Genomic DNA, 17,882 nt, shown 5'->3' on the forward strand with positions numbered 1-17,882 from the left:
CTGGCCCTTCCATCAAGCTTCATTGCTCCTGGAAACCACATTGAGCACAAATCACCTTCTTTAATTAATGTCAGAGCCATAGGTCACATTAAAAACCCAGACCCTCCTACGACAAGTTTGTCCCTAACATATTACTATCCCAAAGACGTAAGAACACAGAGAAGGCGTGTATTAAAGCGTATTATTTTGGCGGGTAAATCATATTCAGAAATTTAAGGCTCGTTATTATTTACACGATTCCTTCCTTAGTGGCGGAAATAAAAAAAATAAATTAAAACGGCAGCGTTTTAGGAGTTATAAAGATATTAATCACAGGAGTGGAAAATCACTCAAACCCTAACCCTGAACCTAACACTAACCTAACCCCCCCAACCTAACCCCGTAACACTAACCCCAAACCTAGTCCCCCTAGTCCAACCCTAACACCCTAACCCTAAACCGAACCCCCTGAGCCCATCCCTAACCCCCAACCCTAAACCTTGAGCCTAAACCTAACCCCCCAGCCCAATCTAACCCCCTAATCCTAACCTTCTAACCCTAAACCTAACCCCTCCAGCCCAACCCTTACCCTAATTTAACCCTAAGCCCCCAACCCAACCCTTACTCCTAAACCAAACCCTAACTAACCTTAACCTCCTAACCCTTAACCTGAAACCTACCCCCAGCCCAACCTAACCCCCTTAATCCTAATCTTCTAACCATAAACCTAACCCCTCCTGCCCAACCCTAACCCTTACTTTAACCTAACCCTAGGCCCCCAACCCAACCCTTACTCCTAAGCCTAACCAACATCAACCCCCTAACCCTTAACCCTAAACCTAACCCCCGAGCCCAACCTAACCTCCTCACACTAACCCTAACCCCTCCAGCCCAACCCTAACCCCATACCTAACCCTTACCCTAACCTACTCCTAAACCCCCCAACCCAACCCTTACCCCTAAGCTAACCCTAACCTCCTAACCCTAAACCTATCCCCCAGCCCAACCCTAACCCCCTAACCATAAACCCATAAACCTAACCCTAACCCCCCAACCCCCTAATGCTCCCCCCCAACCCTAACCCAATCTTTGTCAAATTAAACCACTTTGTTAGATTACACACTATCTGTTGTTTCATCCCTGTGTTTCCTGCCACAACAAAATATAATTAACTGGAAGGAAACATATTACCCTGCTGCTGCAATTACAGTACACCCCTTGATGGTAAGAACTTTTTTTACAAGCAAATAACACGTCAGCAATTTGACAGGAAGGACATGTCTTTTAGCCCTCCATTGCAGCCTCTCTCAGACTGTTTCATTACGGCCATCAAACAGGCAGCTCGAACAGGGATTAGATATACTTCTCTGATTAAAATGGTTTTCTCTACAACGATTTATAGTTTGCTCTCTTGGTTTTAAGATGAGGTTGTTTTGGGTTTTTTTTTTGTTGAATCGATGACGCCAGAGCACCAAAGGTCCTAAGAAACTAATGTGATTTCAGTAAACAGTAATGCATTGCTTAATGGTAATACATCTATTGGCTTTTCTTCCATCCAAACTCAAACTTGACCACGACAGATTGATTAAACATCATATGCAACGCGATATAGTAATGCACATCCTCAATGTAAGCTCACCTCACGCATATATCTCCATGTATTCTCACACTTTTAGAGAGGATCCCACGTTACTCTGCAGCACATAAACAAGACAATGCACGTGGTGGCTGGAAGCAGTTGAGTTCGGTTCAAGCAAACTGTGTCCCTCGGTAGGCGCTCAGTGTCTGGACCATAGCTGCCCTGTCTTGCATAGTGACCTCCTCCCAACCCCGGATCCTGGGGACTCAGCTAATTAGAGCTCGGCGCTGTGGCAGAAGTGTCCTTTGTGATTTTCCTCTTCCTCTGCATTGTAAAACTGTATTCTGTCATGTTCAGATGCCAGTGATAGTGACAGCTATTTAGCATTATATTTGAGTGCCTTTAAAAGGACCTCTTCAAAAGGACCACGGGCATGGTAACAGGAAACAGAACAAATAGCAGATGGTGTTGAAACTCAGTGTTCACATCGGGGGGTGATGCAAATGTTCATCACTCATTAATGCAGAGGAGAGAAGTACGATAATGACAGAGTACATTGCAGAATTGCATTATTCTGCTGTGCACCGGAGACAGTCGTGTTTTGAATGTCTGAAGTAAATACTAACCAATACAATAACATCAACCAACCCACCAAAACTTTTTAATCTTTTATATTTCTTTAATTCAAACATACTTGCCTATGGTGAGAGAAAAATAAAGCATTATCATCTTACGGTCAAAATACTCTGTTTCAGGTTTACTTAGCAGACAATATGGAGTGATGGGCGTCGCCCCACCAGCTCCAATCGAATAGTCTTGCAGGGACTTAATGAAATAGATCAATCTTCATACGCCTCGAGGATGATGGAAACAGGTCAGTTGTAAAGTTATGAATTCAGTGAGGGTAGGCATCCCAGAAAGGTTATCATCAATGTTGCATGGGATTGAACCGAGGAGACAAAAAGAGTGGACTGCACCTAACTACCAGACTGGAAACTCACAGATCAATTCATTAGCAGGGGTAATTGACAGGGGTGTCAGCACTCGAACCAGAGTCACATAATAATTTTTCTTCGCTCTGTAAGCCAGGCAGCACGTCTCCAAACGTTTTTAAAACTAATTTGTCAAGTGCGGAATATTTCTGCTGTTGTTTCTGTGGCACCACAAGGTCAAACTCAGCCATCACGCAGCTCTCCACATTAATACCAAGGCCGACGCAGGACTTCAGATTCATGGTACTGTGACTCATGCAGAAATTCTCTGTAATGACAAATTAGCTCTACCTTTACTTGTTAATTCCCGCCAAGCCGACGTTGCATAAGAAATAATGGGCTTATATCCAGTAGATGTTGAGAATTTCTGTTTGCTTGAAAAAATGAGGGGATAACTAGGTAGGATTTAGAGGTGGTTTCGAGCTAGGGGCTTGTTAACCTTTTTACCATTTCCCATATTGGGAAAATAAACCCATTATACTGATATAAGACTGCTGGAGCACTTCATCCATCGGAGGTCAGCTTTAAGACACCTACTGCCTCACCCTGGGCCTCTGATATCTAATCAATAAATAATCTGTGACTGGCTCTGCACTACCAATCCTCCATCCATCACCCACTGGGCTGATCTATCATTCCAGGGATTTATAAACCACTGCCTGAATACCAAATAAGCGACAGTGAAGTTTCAATGCCCTCTCACTTCCCCAAACTTACTGTTGTGATACTTTATATCATTGATAGATGATGTCAATACTTAGTGAAGGCTAAAGAGAAGGTCTGGACCTAAGCTAATTTTCCCCACAACTACCGTGGCAGCAAGACCAATACTGACAAATCTTGCAGAACTTTTTTTTCATTACAACACCCAGTGAATTGCTCCGCATCCTCTCCTTGTACCTGCGCCTTATCTCTGTCTGTTCGCGTGAGATGGACAAAGCAACGCCGTAGCGGCACAGTCACGCATCCTGTCATCCAGCCCCACACTAGCAATCAGACTGCGGCTTTCATCTGTACAGCGTTCACTTCTGCAGCAGCTCCCTAAACATCCCTCAGCGAGGAGCTGTAGGGATGATGTCAGATCGAGTTAAAGGGATAGTCGTTCAGAACTCTTGAAGTCTATCCCTATTTGCTTCTCACCGCTAAAGTTGCCAATCGGCTGATCTCACTCTCACGTTGATCCATCCTGCACTACATACTGGACACGCACCCCCCTGCTAACCAGCTACAGTAGGATGCAGGAGACGTGCGGACGCTGCGGCAGTCTATCGTTGTGAATTCGAGTGGTTGTTTCAGAATGTAAGGTGTTCGGGGTGTTTTACTGCTGAATCCCTGCTGGACTGTAATTCTAGCAGAGCGATACTTTCCGTGAACTTGCTGGTGGGCCGTGTTGAGTGTAGGCAATGAAAAAATTAAAACACTGTGAAATACCTGCAAAGACTTTCAGCGGTAGACTAGTGTAAAGTGATGGTGACTTTTGGGTGACCTTGGAGTGCTCTTTTCCCGGATTCCCCCCCCCTTTTTCTCCCCAATTGTATCTGGCCCCACTCTTCTGAGCCATCCCGGTCGCTGCCCCAACCCCTCTGCCAATCCGGGGAGGGCTGCAGACTACCACATGCCTCCTCTGATACATGTGGAGCCGCCTGCTGCTTCTTTTCACCTGATAGTGAGGAGTTTGGCCAGGGGGGCGTAGCGCGTGGCGTGGGAGGATCACGCTATTCCCCCCAGTCCCCCCCCCCTCCGAACAGGGGCCCCGACCGACCAGAGGAGGCACTAGTGCAGCGACTGGGACACATACCCACATCTGGCTTCCCACCCGCAGACACGGCCTGTAGGGACGCCCGACCAAGCTGGAGGTAACACAGGGATTTGAACCAGCGATTCCCGTGTTGGCAGGCAACGGAATCGACCATTACGGTACCCGGACACCCTGGAGCGCTCTTTTGAACTGAACGTCAGACATCCCCCGTTGACTTGCATTGCACTGTAGCGGTCTCGCAGGAGCTGTGCATCAAGTAGGAAATCCAGGAAGGATTAATGGCAGACTGAAATCCCCACCCAACAACAGCAGCGGGGAGCAGCAAATAGGATTAGACTTAAAAAATATCCCTATAAGAAAACGTCAGTAGTATTTCTTCTTCTCTTATCCTAAGAAAAGACCACGGTAGAAACTTTCTCCTGCTCTTTGTCAGCACTTTTTCTTCACACTTCTTTATTTCCGGTTGCCTCTCTTCTCTGTTTTTTCTTTTTTTTTTTCCTACCGTGTTTCCTCCTGTGTCTAATTCATCCATTTCCAGCTAGCTCACCCACACACCTGCTCTTAATCACCCCTTCTCCCGTCTATGTATAGAGCCTGACAGCATGGATACAGACAGAGGCGGGATCCAAAGGTCATTTTGGGAGCGCGGCTGCTAATTAAATGGGAGCGGGATGATTCATTTCAAAGGGAGACGGCGTGAAGGCACACGCCGCACGGCCCCGCCGCCGCCACCGCTTCATTCTGTTTCCTGCCTCGGCTCGGCTTCCCCACCCCCCTTTTTTTTTTTTTAAACGCTGCAGAACACTTGATCACCTCTATTGCCATGGACACGGACACCTCTCACAGCCAGATTAGCTCATTTTAAAGAGGCGCATGCCTCTCGGACAAGTCCGTCCCATTTTATCGTGGCGGGGTTGACATTTAATTCCGCGTGTTGCAGCAGATGGTCCCTGTAACGGCTCCCTACATTTACATTTAGACGTACTTAACCGCCTCCGCGAACACGGGCTCGTTCCGTGTGGCACCGGCGAAATAAACTGTTAAGTAGTGTTAATATGTGATTACTTACGCAATCTCCTTTTGGGTCATCGAACCAGTCCTGTAATTATAGCCACCTAGATGTGCAATTGCTGTAACATGCTGTGATATTGCATTTTAATAATTTAAAAACCTGCATGGCTAAAAAAAAAAAAATAAAAAATAAAAATCTATTGCTGTGACATTCACTCTATAAAGGCCCCGGTCTGTGAGCGCGGCCCCTGTCATGGTGAGGCTAACGTAACCTCTGGCTAAAGAGCCCAGCTGAAGAGCTAATCAATAATTCAGCCGTGCAAGCTGCCTCCCCCCATTCACATGCCTCTCAGAAAAGCTGAAATATAATTCACTGGCATTTGAATGAGGGGCAAATGCGGACAGCGGGGGTGGGAGGTGTGGAAACAGGGAAGGGGCAGGGGTGTCCGCTTACAGGTTGATGGTATTGCAGCCCAGATTGATGCCGCGCGCCTCTACCTCCACGCGAGGAGATGATGACACGGCTGCCGGTACGAATCAAACTCACAGCTGTCAGAGAACTGGAGAGCACCTCCGCTGCAACCCCCCCTTCTTTTTCTCTTTGCTCTGATGTGGGTCTGGTGGTCGAGTAGTATTTCCATTTTTTTTTTCAAAGACAAAATTGAACAATAATGGGTTTGCGGATGCATTGAAATTTTGGGATGTATGCAACGTGGCGGTGTTCGTGAGAGAGGGCGGCCTGTCCAGGGCGTCTCCCCCACCTGCCACCCAATGGCTGCTGGGATAGGCTCCACCGTCCCGCAACCCCGATAATGGAGGCTACAGAAACACATACCCACATCCGGCGCGTGGGAAGCCGGATGTGGGTATGTGTCCCGGTCGCTGCACTAGCGCCTCCTCTGGTCGGTTGGGGAGCATGTTCGGGGGGGAAGGGGAACTGGGCGGAGTAGCGTGCTACGTCCCCCTCGCGAAACTCCTCATTGTCAGGTGAAATAAGCGGCTTGGATAATGGATGGAAAGAGAATGGAAGGGGAAGAGAAGGGGGTGATGTTCGGGCATGATGGGAGGGAGCCACTATAAGCAAGATGAGAGGCTATCCCGCCTTTCATACCAGAGCACGTACAGGTTTCTCTGTCCTCTGTAGGTTTCTGTTGGAAAGCAAAGGGGCGGGGCAAGGGGCGGGGCGCCCTCCCTCTTCCTGTACGACTCAAACAGGTTAGCCACAGGTAGCCGGGGTATGATATAATACCTCCACTGGCATTTTCCCTTACATCAAATCCACTAGACAATGACTACCGTCAACTGCCAGACAGGTAATGAATCTAATCAATAACGAGCGCTCGCTCACCTTCAAAGAGAAACTCATTAGCCGAAAGGAAATATTGAATTTGAATGAGTGAAGGGCCCATTGCTCTCTGTTCAATAAGGTTGCGGGTAGGTTGCTAGCTGAATAAGAAGCAGGGCAGCGGGAATGTTGCTCTTCTTTTTTTCCTCTTTTTCTTCTTTTCCCAGCAGCGCCTCATTGTACACTCATAAAGTGAGTGGTCCATCTTTAATGGGATTAAACGTGTAAACCCGTGAGTACTGTTATTGTGATGTGTGTCTCCGTCACCTCGTCCACCGCCCCCCCCGCCCCCGCCGAAGGACGCGTCCTTTTAGCCCCATCCGCGAGGCGACTAGCCGAAAAAGTAAAGATGGTTTAGTGAGACGCCGCCCTACATGCTGCCAAACGACTCGCCAGGTGTCGGTTCATTTGCCGCCGTCGTGCTGCACGACACGGGCGAGGAGGTTTACAGCCCGTTTTAGTGTCCCACTACATCGTCACTATAACCTTTTGGCCCGGATGTGTCGGCCCGAGGTTAAAATTCAGGCATTTCCAAGGCGTCACGCGTGTTGTGATGTGCGCTGCTGTTACCCGAGGCGCCGATCAGATCCGACGGCCAAGGACAAGGACACTGCGACCCAGACACCCGAGAAGCTGCCTCCCACCCGGCGCTGGACTGTTACTGCGGGTCAGTTAGGGGGGTCGTCACCGTTTGGCGTCACGACTAAAAGGAATATGGCTGCGGACAACTGAGAAGTCGGTGCGGCTTCACAGAATGAACACCACCATGGCACACAATGTCACAATATCCCCCGCAGAAGGTACCCCCGAGATAACCCACGGCTTCTGCTTCAGATACACGCTTACACCTAGATTAGTTGAAACTCCAACTGGTTTTTTTTTTTTTTTTTGCTCTTGGAGTAAGTGCACTTTATCTCAGACCTTTGACTTTGGTGAAAGGTCTGAGATCCATCCATTATCCAAACCGCTTATCTTGCTTTCAGGGTCGCGGGGATGCTGGAGTCTATTCCAGCAGTCATTGGGCGGCAGGCGGGGAGACACACTGGACAGGCCGGCATGCCATCACAGGGGCACACACACACACAAACACACACACACACACACACACACACACACACACACACACACACACACACACACACACAAACACACACCTAGGGACAATTTAGTACGGCCAATTCACCTGACCTACATGTCTTCGGACTTTGGGAGGAAACCCACACAGACACGGGGAGAACATGCAAACTCCACACAGAGGACGACCTGGGCTGACCCCCAAGGTGGGACTACCCCGGGGCTCGAACCCAGGACCTTCTTGCTGTGAGGCGACCACGCTAACCACTGCGCCACCATGCTGCCCAAAATGTAAATAAATACATAGGAAAAAAACAAAATATATATACGTGTATATAAATATATATATATCAGAATATGAATGATAACTATCAGCCTCGTGCCCCACAAGACTTGCCTCACACTCCCAGTCCTCAACAAACCACATAGCATTCACAGCACATGCCATCTACTAAAGGTGATTGAAAACGGCAGAAGTTGGCACAGGTCTGAGATCGTTGAGGTCAGAGGTCATTGGATGGTAACTTACACTAAGTGAGAACGGCTGTGACTCTGGTGCTCGGACTGGAACAACTGTGTGTGGACACGTCACCGCAGAGGAATCCACTCTTCAGCTCACCTTGATTTACTGAAACCGTGGACGACGCGTATGCCATCGTGTCTCCCGGTGAATCGAATTGAGTCAGACGCTGGGATGCACCGGATGGTGACTATCGGATAACGCGCCGGATGTGTCTGTCTGCACATGCCGCGGGGGGGGGGGGTCTGCTGGACAGGTGCTGGGGGAGCAGGAAGTGCTAAGACATCAGGTATTACACACATGCAAGGATAATGGAGAGACAACAAGGAGTGAGATGGGAAGCAGGTGTAGTGAATTAGGGCAAATTAGTGGTTCTTATTTATTTATTTATCTTTCTGATGAATGGGGAGTTTAGTGAGGGAGCTGAGAGGTTTTGTGTCAAATAAATACATCCATCCATTCATCCATCCATCCGGCCGGCCGGCCATCCATCCATCCATCCATCCAGCCATCCGGCTGTCTGGTTGGCCGTCCGTCCACCCGTCCGCCTGTCTGTGTGTTCACCTGTCCATCTCTCCATCTGTCTGTCTGTCCGGCTGTCTGTCTGTCCATCCGTCTGTCCATCTCTCCATCTGTCTGTCTGTCCATCTGTCTCTGTTTGTCTGTCTGTCTGTCTGTCTCTGTCTGTCTATCTGTCTGTCCATCTGCCTGCCTGTCTCTGTCCGTCTCTCCATCTGTCTGTCCATCCGTCTGTCCATCTCTCCATCCGTCTGTCTGTCCATCTGTCTCTGTTTGTCTGTCTGCCTGTCTGTCTGTCTGTCCATCTGTCTGTCCATCTGCCTGTCCATCTCTCCATCCGTCTGTCTGTCCATCTGTCTCTGTTTGTCTGTCTGCCTGTCTGTCTGTCTGTCCATCTGTCTGTCCATCTGCCTGCCTGTCTCTGTCCGTCTCGCCATCTGTCTGTCTGCTTGTCTGCCTCTGTCCATCTGTTCACCTGTCTGTGTCTATCTATCTATCGGTCTCTCTCTCTCTCTATCTGTCTATCTATCTTTGTCAAAAGACTTTCAGCCGTCCTCCCTCGTATTAGTGGAAACTCGGCCATGTTATTTGTGTTTATTTCTAAAGCTTCTGTCCTCCCTACTGAATCAGAGGATGGTCATGCTGTTGTGATGAACTTCTGTGAAGTCGACTTCACAGCGTGAACAGCACTGCATGCAATACGCCGGCAGTAGACTCTATATCCATCTATCCATCTATCTATCATCTATCTACATAGCTATATAAACATATATGCATGGTTGCCGTGCAGCAGGTTCGGGGAGAGGAGAGGTAGTCAGTGGTGGGACGTGTGTGAAGAGTGGTTTTGGCAGGTTGTGAATATTTCATGCTGAGCAAGACCAAAAGTTTCGGATGAAGGCGAAGACAAGCTGAAGTGCATGATAATGACCGCACAAATGTGTAGCGGGAGGACGCAATGCAAATTATTCCGCCAGCTTACGGTGAAGCATTGTTAAAATCTGAGGCCTATCGTTTCATATGCAGTTTAAAGTAAAAAGAAAAAAAAAATCCATGCATCCGTCCAAGTTACTCCTTTGTTTTTTTGGGACTGGAGGTGGTTTATCATGGATTTATTTTGTTCCCACAACCGTGCTCGGTTATTCTTTAATAGAACGGCAAGTCTCGCCTGTTTTTAATATGCAAATCATGCGCAGACGTTGAAACGGCGAGCTAGATTCGGTACCGAACATTTCACGAGACACAGAGAGGAAAGTTTTACCGTTGTTTTTTTCTTTCCTTGTTTGGGAGAATGTGTCAGCCAAATATGCAAAACACATGTGTCTATATGAAAATATATGCAAATATTTATAAGAGAGAGAGGGTCGCATACTCACCAGAAGCTGTCAGTTATCATGATATCTAGAATACAGTCAGAAAGTATCTCCGCATCATATATTTACTGGGAATACACTTCACACTTTGGCTTATTACTGTCGTTACTGTTATTCATAAACAGCGGATATAAGAACTACCCATCCATCCATCCATCCACTATCTGAACCGCTTATCCTGCTCTCAGGGTCGCCGAGATGCTGGAGCCTATCCCAGCAGCCATTGGGGTGGCAGACGGGGAGACACCCTGGACAGGCCGCCAGTCCATCACACAGGGTCTCCCATCCCCCCCACACACACACCTAGGGACAATTTAGTACGGCCGATTCACCTGACCTACATGTCTTAGGACTGTGGGAGGAAACCGGAGCCCCCGGAGGAAACCCACACAGACACGGGGAGAACATGCAAACTCCACACAGAGGACGACCCAGGACGACCCCCAAGGTTGGACTACCCCGGGGCTCGAACCCAGGACCTTCTTGCTGTGAGGCTAACCACTGCGCCACCACGATATAAAAACCAGTGTGTTGACATGTCCCCCACCATGTCAAGGATGCGATCACACCCACTAACAATGTTGTTTTGTTTTCCACATATATTATGGTAACTGGTGGGGAATTCATGGGGGATCCAGAATTCCCCACCAGTTACCAGAGATCATGGTGGATCCAGAACAAAAAGTTTAAGTCAGTTAAGTGACAATAAAATGCAAATAGATAACCTGAGTAAAACCTGCATTGCAAAAATTGCAGTAAAATTGGATTTAACTGGTACAAACACACACACACACACACACACACGTGCGCACCAATCCAAGTACACTGTGTTGTGTTATCTGTTTGGCTGCGTGTGCGACCCGCTGAATGGGCTCAAAAGACGGCTTTGTCTCGGCGAGCGGAGCAGACCAGCTCCCTGAGCAAACACAATATAACGCCAACAGGTGCACGTTTGAGTCCCGTTAAATAAAACCATTCATCAGAAGTGACCGCAGTTGTTAGAAGTCACCGGGAATACGCCGCCGACGCGCGGTAATTCAATTCAACGCCGTATTTGTGCCTAATTACAAATGAACGCTCCTCCCAATTTGCCGAGCCGCTCTGACGTATGGATTTACACACGGCATCAACTCAGCAGCTTCCGTTTCTTTCTTTTCTTTTTCTTTTTTAAATACTGCCGCCCTTCCCCAGTGGCTCTTCACAGCCGGGATTTCAAAGTTTGGGTTCGTCAGGGTGTCCTACAGTACTACTCACACCTCTTTTCATGGAAATACAGTTACAAGTGTGACATAACACACATAGGCAATCCATGATATGCATAAAACAAACACATCAGTTGTTGCTTCGCAAGACTACAGTTGCCTACGATCATATTTGCATGCATAGAATAGAACAGAACAGAATAGAACAGAATAGAACAGAATAGAACAGAATAGAATAGAACAGAATAGAATACTCCATTAGTCATTTTGTACACACATACAAAATGAAATTTACTCTGCATTTGACCCATCCTAGCTGTGCAGCCAGGAGCAGTGTGCAGCTGCGGCGCCCGGGGACCAACTCCAGTTCCACTGCCTTGCTCAGGGGCACAGGCACAGGAGTATTAACCCTAACATGCATGTGTTTTTTTGATGGCGGGAGCAAACCGGAGCACCCGGAGAAAACCCACCGCAGACACGGGGGAGAACATGCAAAACTCCACACAGAAAGACCTGGGACGGCCTGGGGTTCGAACCCAGGACCTTCTTGCTGTGAGGCGACCGCGCTGAGCGCCGGGCCACCGTGCCTGTGCGACTGCACAGCTTTGCAGGTTTGAGTCTGTTCTGCAGCCGCCCCAGCCTCCATTCTGAGACACTTTCTTCAGAAAACGAGAGGCACGGCATCAAACAGCACACGAGAGAGAAGCAGCTACACGGCCACACGAGCGTCATGCGGAGATGCGAGTCGCCCCCGGGGTTCAACTCGGGGGCGACGGAAAGGTGCTCCCCTCGGTCGAGTCCTGACGTGCGGCTCAGAGGGTAGGAAGCGCGGCCCAACCGTGCAACCTGGTAATAGAAACTGTAGTCTTTGATACGAGTCCCCATGGGCGGCATCAGCTTCATTTCTGAGGGGGGAGGGGGAGGGGGAGGGGAGGTGCGAACCCCAACAGAAGGCTCCTCCTGCAGGGTCAAAGCTACACCGAGCAACGACACATGCTGAATCTATTCGGACCAGCCGGGGCTCTGCTGGGGGGAGCCCCGGGTACTATGATCCAGGACAGGACGTCCAGAAGAATACGCGTTGACTTTCCCCGGCGACTAAAAAGCGCACGGGCAACCCGGCCGCCATTTGACTGGAGGATTGGCGTGGCACGTGGCGCTCCCAGTAACATGGGACGCGAAGTTAGAAATAAGACGGTGACGTGGTCCATCCTCGTCTCTGGCATGATTTGGTTGGCTAACTGAGTGCAGATGTTGTGAAAGCAACGTTCAGCCATTTACGTGAAGCTAAATTTTTTTCTATCGATATCTGCAAACTGCTCCACGTAAATCAGCTGTTATAACAGTTAGCAATCAGCAGAATTAAGATCTTGGCCTTACCCCGTTGTTAAGAGTCCCCCCCCCCTCCAACACCGAGATTTGTTTCACTGCAGAAAATTAATCAAATCCCAATAGCAAGAAAAAAAAAATTGAAATCTTTGGGTTGTATCTGTTCTGGCCTTTATCTAGACATTAGATAAAGAAAATTAAAAAAAACAGCAGCGGTTTTAATTAATCATATGAAATGTTATTCCAGCCTTCTTTTTTTTTTAATCTATCTACCGCCTCGCCGTTAACAAGTCATGCTGATATTTATATTTACTTCTTCGGGGTAATCTGCAGAGACTTCCTCATTTACGGCGTTTATATCCAGTTACAGGGCTTGCTGGTTTCTGCGGTCTCCAGCATGGTAAGCCGGAATAACCCGGGCCTTATGAAGGGCGCTCATCTTCACGCCGTCCTCAAATTCGCTTTCCTTAATGTGACCGAGACCCCCGTTCCACGCGGCTCCATATTTTCCATATTTTCCGCGAGCGACGGCGAGCTGCGAGCTCCCTTGCTGATAAGCGGGACAGGCCCCGGCATACGTTGCATCAACGCGAGCTTGCATCAGTCATATTTCTTGGCCTAGCTCTTTCCATCGTGTGACCTCTCCTCTCGGAAAGGTCCAGAATGAAGATATTGCTCTCTCCTCCCGAGAACCTCACGACAATCACCCCCCCCCACCCCCGTCACTCCAGCGCTGCACCCTCATCAATGACAACTGTGTGTCATCCGCATGGAGACAAGAAACATATATGACTGACAGTTCTCTTAACACACACACACTCATTGCTAACCTCTCTTCATGTGGATTTGCTTGAGCATACATGCACACACTCACACACGCGGCTCTGTGCAGACATGCACACACACATTGTCAAGCTGTCAAGATGTTCCATCCCTACTTGTGTGTGTCTGTATGTGTGTGTGCGCCTCCACACGAGGAGGGGTTTTTGCACTTCTCTTGTGTGCAGAGCTCATAACACATGCATTGAGTCCTCCGGGGCTCATCAAGCTGGCTTCTTCATGCTTTGGCTCATGTGGCCGGTGTGTGCTGGCTCTCACCGTGACAGCTTCATTAAGAGGGAGAAGGTGATTGCATTGTGCGCCGTCCCCCATATCATGCATGACTAACCAGGCTCGGCAATCTCTCGGGCGGACGGCTTTCAAGCTCTGCCCTGTCGTATTTAAGTCAGTTTTGACGCAAAGCTTTCATGTAAGCCGGGCTTTACTGTCCACCTCTGTCCAACGAGCTAACGTTATTAACAAATGTGACGTCCCTCATCCGGGCGGAATTACACGGTGTCTTGAGAGCGTTACGCCCGAGGAGCTACGGCACGCAGCGCTGGAGTCCCCGTCTGAACCGAACCGCTTCTTATTACTCACGCAACAGCGTAACGACCACGGGGGGTGTAGACTCGCTAGCCCGTTGGCTAACGGGTCGGACCCTTTAGTCGACTGGTTGACGTAGTCGCCCATGGTGTGGGCGAACTCGGGTTCGCTCCCACCGCTGCCACCGAATGTAGCGCAAATTCAGGGAGGGGGCGGGATCGAACCTGAGTTCCCCGCACCAGGGGCGACTACGTCAACCAGTCGACTAAAGGGTCCGACCCGTTAGCCAACGGGCTAGCGAGTCTACACAGCCGTGGTCGTTACACTGTTACACTTGTTTCTTTATTTATTTGAATTGGCGTCCTCCATCATATCATTTTCAGCATGATATCGTCTCTGCCTTATATGGTCATACCAGCGTGGTTCCGTCTGCTGCCCTTCTACAGAATAGTAGCAGGTGTAGTAGCAGTTGTAGTAGCAGGTGTAGTTGCAGTTGTAGTAGCAGGTGTAGTAGCAGGTGTAGTAGCAGTTGTAGTAGCAGTTGTAGTAGCAGGTGTAGTTGCAGTTGTAGTTGCAGGTGTAGTAGCAGGTGTAGTTGCAGTTGTAGTAGCAGGTGTAGTAGCAGTTGTAGTAGTAGGGGCAGCAGCAGCAGCTCCAGCATTAGCAGTAGCAGTATTATTGCAATCACAATGGGCATTGGATTATCCACTGACAATTTGCTGCAAATACAGTGGAAAACAGCGAGGCGTTGAGACTCTCGGTGCATCCTAAAACCAGGGGGATACTGACAGCAGGTGACTCCGCGCGCAGGGAGAAAAATCAACCCCACAGGAAAATTGATCAATGTCGAGGAGTTCACCAACGCCGTATTTGAAGCAAATTGGTTTGGAGGGCTATTTATTCCAATCGGAGCGGAGAATTCGCGGCGCCACGATCGGGACGAAGCCCAAACGAGACGGATGAAAATCTACTTAACTTCCCCAAACCAAAACGGTTTAGGGTAAACGCTGTCCACGTATGACACCTACATCTGAATATCCCGTTTCAGACCGGGCCTGTGCAATATCGCCCTGAATAAAACGTCGACTGATGCTGTCGGACTCCATCAAGATGACAGGGTTTACCGGAGAATTAGCGAAAAACGTGTTAAGACGCTCTGTGAGTTAACACCATCTCCACTAATACTTCTAAAAGGATTGTTTTCACGCCCTTTTTCATCGTTTGGATCCGCAAAGTCCCGATCAATTAGCAGGTGGTGCCGCGTGAGCCCTTTGCTCCTCCGCTTGATGAGTCTCTATTGAATGAGGCATTTGAAAAGGACAATGGCTGAGTGGTGATGCATGCAGTCACTAAGCATTATGCAGGATGTCAGAGAGAGCTCAAAGCAGCTAACCAGGAATGTCCTTCCTTCACCGAGGTCAGAAACACGTAGCATAATCCACGAAGCATAGTGCAGCTGGTGTGTGTGTGTGTGTGTGTGTGTGTGTGTGTGTGTGTGTGTGTGTGTGTGTGTGTGTGTGCCTGGTGCATTGGTGTGCGTACGTGTGTGCCTGGTGCATTGGTATATGTGGGTTTGCATTAGTACAGCATAGCTCTCTGAGGGAGGCACGGTGGCGCAGTGGTTAGCGCGGTCACCTCACAGCAAGAAGGTCCTGGGTTCGAGCCCTGGGGTAGTCCAACCTTGGTGGGTCGTCCCGGGTCGTCCTCTGTGTGGAGTTTGCATGTTCCCCTCGTGTCTGTGTGGGTTTCCTCCGGGGGCTCCTGTTTCCTCTCACAGTCCAAAGACATGTAGGTCAGGTGAATCGGCTGTACTAAATTGTCCCTAGGTGTGAGTGTGTGTGTGTGTGTATGTGTGTGGGTGTGTGTGGGCCCTGTGATGGTCTGGCGGCCTGTCCAGGGAGAGGGTGTCTCTCCGCCTGCCGCCCAGTGACTGCTGGGATAGGCTCCGGCATCCCTACAACCCTGACAGCAGGATAAGCGGTGGGTGTGGATGGATGGATGACTTGGCTTGGATGGATGGATAATGGATGGATAGATGGATGGATGGATGAATGGATGTCTCTCTGTGTGACAAACAAGGTCAACTGATGTGACGGACAGTACATTTTACAATATTACAAGTCTATTATGAGTCAGAAATGTCACGTTTTTATCCATCCACGTATCTATTGTGTCCAATTTTGGTTCGCAGAAGACAATGTTTATTTAATTATTTATCACAATGGTCATTTCCGATTTGCAATTACTTCCCATTTTGAGTCAAACAAAAATTCCCTACGAACTCATTTTCTCTCTCTGGTGATGTCGTCTCCTTTCTCTTCTTCTGTGTGTGTGTGTGTGTGTAAATGGTGTGATGCGAGTCTCCCTTGTGTACACGAGCAGTGTGTCCTCCTCCCAGGTCTCCATGGTGATGGTGATCGCCACCTGGACACTGCTTGGCATCCCCCTCGTCACATTTTCCTTTCATATATCTCAGAAAACCATATAATTATGTTATCCTGTTTCTGTGGTGTATCCTTCTGTCACCAAGATGTGTGACTAATGTTTTTTTTTCTCTTGTCCCTTCTCCCGTGTATGTGAATGGCGTGATGCGAGTCTCTCCTGTGTGTGTGTGTAGTCTGTCCTCCTATCAGGTCTACACGGTGATGCTGGTCGCGTGGCTGTTCCGGTGGCATCTGAACACTGCTTGGCATCCTCCTCCTCATCACATTCTTCATCCATCTTATAATTCCATCATCCTCTTTCAGTGTTGTATTGTGTAAACACAACATCCATTCCACGTCTGTCCATCTTGGGAGAGAGACCCATCCTCTGTGTCTCGCCCTGAGGTTTCTTCCTATTTTTCCCCTGTTAAAGGGTTTTTTTAAGGAGTGGTTGCTTATCCGATGCGAGGGCCTATGGACAGGATGTCGTGTTGCTATAAAGCCCACTGAGGCAAATTTGTCATTTGTGATAACGGGCGACACAAATAAAATGGACTTTACTTGACATTTTCAGCATTGCATTTTGCGTTGCGAATCTTACGGACAAGGAACCTTGCGAACCAGTAGCATACGTCGTCTATTAAGGCTACGTTTGCCTATATCCCATTTCTTTGGCCACCTTTTTACATCTACTTTTATAAGCGACCCATATCCGGATCCTGTGCGAACACCGTTAACTCTCCGGTTTGCTCTTGAAACTAGCTGCATGCGTACGCCTACACGAGGTTGGTCACTGACGTGAAAGCAAACAACGTGTACGCCACGTCAAAGTCAAATTCGACAAATTGTGTAAATTAGCAATGACCTGAAAAACCTGTGTGGTTAAACGAGAGCCGCATCAGTAGATATCAGAGTCCACAGAGGAATGTGGTCAGTATCAGATCTGAAAATGTCTGAGTCCACGTGTTTTTTTCCTGGCTAGGTGGTCATAATACATATCCGATCTGTGCCACATATGAGCAAGAAATCGGACTCGGGTCACTCGTACCAGGCAGTCTAAACGTAGCCTAAGTGGCAGAGGTGCTATCACTTCACTTTGAGCTACAAAGCTAGCACAGGTGAATCCTAGCGGCCATTCATTATCAGTTTTCCTTTATTCATCTAAAGAATGAAAATGGTGCAAAGAAAAGAGCTACTACTACGATTATTATTACTACTACTACTACTACTACTACTGTCAGCTGCTCCCGTTAGGGGTCCCCACAGCATATCATCCATTTCCATCTCTTCCTGTCCTCTGCATTTTCCTGTCACACCAGCCACCTGCATGTCCTCCCTCACATAAACCTCCTCTTTGGCCTGCCTCTGTTCCTCTTCCCTGGCAGCTCCATATTCAGCACCCTTCTCCCAATATA

This window comes from Lampris incognitus, chromosome 14 (genome assembly GCF_029633865.1).
Source record: "Lampris incognitus isolate fLamInc1 chromosome 14, fLamInc1.hap2, whole genome shotgun sequence".
NCBI classification, from domain to species: domain Eukaryota; kingdom Metazoa; phylum Chordata; class Actinopteri; order Lampriformes; family Lampridae; genus Lampris; species Lampris incognitus.